The sequence below is a fragment of the Dendrobates tinctorius genome, unplaced genomic scaffold (assembly GCF_039654945.1).
Source record: "Dendrobates tinctorius isolate UK_male_01 unplaced genomic scaffold, ASM3965494v1 ptg000536l, whole genome shotgun sequence".
Taxonomy (NCBI): domain Eukaryota; kingdom Metazoa; phylum Chordata; class Amphibia; order Anura; family Dendrobatidae; genus Dendrobates; species Dendrobates tinctorius.
The window spans coordinates 66,729-70,000 of NW_027362195.1; positions in this window are offsets into that span (position 1 = coordinate 66,729).

A 3,272-nucleotide genomic window follows, 5' to 3' on the forward strand; every position below is an offset into this window, starting at 1 on the left:
TTTTTGGATTTTTGCGCAAAAATCAGATTTCCCCTTCTCCCACCGCTCTGGGGCGTCAATATGATGTGGGGACCCGAGGGAGAGTGCCTCCCATGAGGGTAGAATGTGTGACTTTTGGGGGGAAAGTCGAATTATGGAGCAAAAACCATTTTTTGGGACTTAGAAAAATTTCGAGATGTGTCAGACTTCCAGGAAGGGGGCGCCTCGGGAGGTGTACCCAGGAGGCTTCCAGGAGCCTGGGTACACTTTTCAGAAAGTACCGTTGGGACTTAGAAAAATTTTCAGGATTTTTGGACTTAGTGCGTTTTTTGGATTTTTGTGCAAAAATCAGATTTCCCCTTCTCCCACCGCTCTGGGGCGTCAATATGATGTGGGGACCCGAGGGAGAGTGCCTCCCATGAGGGTAGAATGTGTGACTTTTGGGGGGAAAGTCGAATTATGGAGCAAAAACCATTTTTTGGGACTTAGAAAAATTTCGAGATGTGTCAGACTTCCAGGAAGGGGGCGCCTCGGGAGGTGTACCCAGGAGGCTTCCAGGAGCCTGGGTACACTTTTCAGAAAGTACCGTTGGGACTTAGAAAAATTTTCAGGATTTTTGGACTTAGTGCGTTTTTTGGATTTTTGCGCAAAAATCAGATTTCCCCTTCTCCCACCGCTCTGGGGCGTCAATATGATGTGGGGACCCGAGGGAGAGTGCCTCCCATGAGGGTAGAATGTGTGACTTTTGGGGGGAAAGTCGAATTATGGAGCAAAAACCATTTTTTGGGACTTAGAAAAATTTCGAGATGTGTCAGACTTCCAGGAAGGGGGCGCCTCGGGAGGTGTACCCAGGAGGCTTCCAGGAGCCTGGGTACACTTTTCAGAAAGTACCGTTGGGACTTAGAAAAATTTTCAGGATTTTTGGACTTAGTGCGTTTTTTGGATTTTTGCGCAAAAATCAGATTTCCCCTTCTCCCACCGCTCTGGGGCGTCAATATGTTGAGGGGACCCGAGGGAGAGTGCCTCCCATGAGGGTAGAATGTGTGGTTTTTGGGGGGAAAGTCGAATTATGGAAGAAATTGAGTTTTGAGGACAAAAAAGTGTTTTGAGGACAAAAAAGTTTCTTGAGGACAAAAAAGTTTCTCGAGGACAAAAAAGTGTTTTGAGGACAAAAAAGTTTCTTGAGGACAAAAAAGTGTTTTGCGAACAAAAAATGGAATTTTGTGATTTTGTGTAAAAATAAGTAATTTCCCCTACTTCCACCACAGGGGGGCTTCAGTATGTTGTAGGGCCCCCAGGGAGGGTCCCCCAACTGGGTTTAAAGTTTGTGGATCCTGGGCAGAAAGTTGAATTTTGGATGAAAAACCGAATTTTGGGACTTAGAAAAATTTCAAGCTGAGCAGTGACAGACTTCCAGGCAGGGGAGCCTCTCTGGAGGTGTACCGAAAACAGTTCCAGGAGCTGAGGTCATTTTCGAACATTTTTTGTTCGCTCAAATTTTTTTTGTTTTTGAGCTCTAAAAAGCTGTTATTATCAATTGGCTCAAAAATTTCAAGTGTCATGAGCTAGTACATGTTGGAGGAATACGTTTTAGGCAAAAAATTGCAAAAAAAAAAATCCAAGTGAAAAAGAACCGGAATGGGGAATTTCTGACTGCTGTAGCAGCCGCACAGTTCCAGGAGGTCGGATACATTTCCGACTTTGTCCCGCTCATTGAAGTACATTGTCCCGCAATGCAAATACATAGTAATGCGCACCTGCGGGAGAATATAGGAGAGAGTGGGCTCTCTCTACCCCGATGTATGGCGGTTGTTCCTATGGTTCTCTGGCTCGGGTAGGCGACTTAGAAGGTGGTCCCTCTTGTCGTGGAAGTTGCAAAATACGGCCGAGACTGAACTTCCACGGCTCCAGGAGGGACTTTTGCTGGTCGTGCGTCCCAAGTGAGAGAGGCGATCCTGGGGTACCTGAGCCTGACCAGACCCTCCCTCGGTGGTCCCTGGTCTTCTGAAGGGTGATGGCATTCAGGGGGGCAAATCTGGAGTCCGTGGCCGAGTTTGGGCTCTAGAAGGCGGACGCCCCTTCTGACCATGTCCCCTCAGAGCCGGCTGGATGGTTCATGGTCCGCGGCTTTGTCTGGTGGTCTGTGCCCAAGCCGGAGAAGCTGTCCTGGGGTACATGAGCTTTGACCAGACCCTCCCTCGGCGGTCCCTGGTTCTCTGGAGGTGATGGCTGTCAGGGGGGCAAATCTGGAGTCCTCGTGGGAAGGAGGGCTCTGGAAGGCGGACGCCCCCTCTGACTATGTCCCCTCAGAGCAGGCTGGATGGTTCACGGTCCGCGGCTTTGTCTGGCGGTCCATGCCCAAGCCGGAGAAGCTATCCTGGGTACCTGAGCTTCGACCAGACCCTCCCTCGGTGGTCCCTGGTTCTCTGGAGGCGATGGCTGTTGTCAGGGGGGGCAAATCTGGAGTCCTCGTGGGAAGGAGGGCTCTGGAAGGCGGACGCCCCCTCTGACTATGTCCCCTCAGAGCATGCTCGATGGTTCTCAGTCCCTGGCTTTGGCTTTTTGGCCATCCTGGGGTACATTCTTGCCAAAAAAAACGACTAAGTGAAAAAGAACCGGAATGAGGAATTTTCTAGGTGCCGCATCCGCCCTACAGTGACTTGAGGCCGGGTACAGTTCCGACTTCGTCCCCTTAAAGTGGGGACGTTGTCCCGCAATGCAAATACATAGGAATGCGCACCTCTGGCAGAATGTACTTGAGAGAGTGTCGTCTCTCTACCCCGATAGAAAGCAGTTGTTTCTCTGGTTCCCCGACTCGGGTAGGCGACTTGGCATGTGGTCCCTCTCGTCTGGAAGTTGCGCACTCCGGCTGAGACCGAACTTCCACAGCTCCGAGAGGGACTTTTGCCGATCGCGCATCCCAAGCGAGAGAGGCAATGCTGGGGTACCCAAGCCTGACCAGACCCTCCCTCGGCGGTCCCTGGTTCTCTGGAGGTGATGGCTTTCGGGGGGCAAATCCGGAGTCCTCGTCCGAAAGGGGGGGCTCCGGAAGGCGGACGCCCCTCTCGTCCACGTCCTCTCAGAGCGGTCTTATCCTCCGATCGATCTGGCACGGCGCTCCCGGGTGGGGAGGTGGTGCTGCTCGCTCGACCCGGGCTTTGGAGCTCGCGTCGGTTTACGGTGAGCGGTGTCCTTCCTCCTGTACCCCCGGGCTTCCACCACCTATCTTTGGGCGCGCACGCCGGCCGTCACCTCCCGTTCGAGGACGGAGGCGGCCGAGCTGTGGGAAGTTT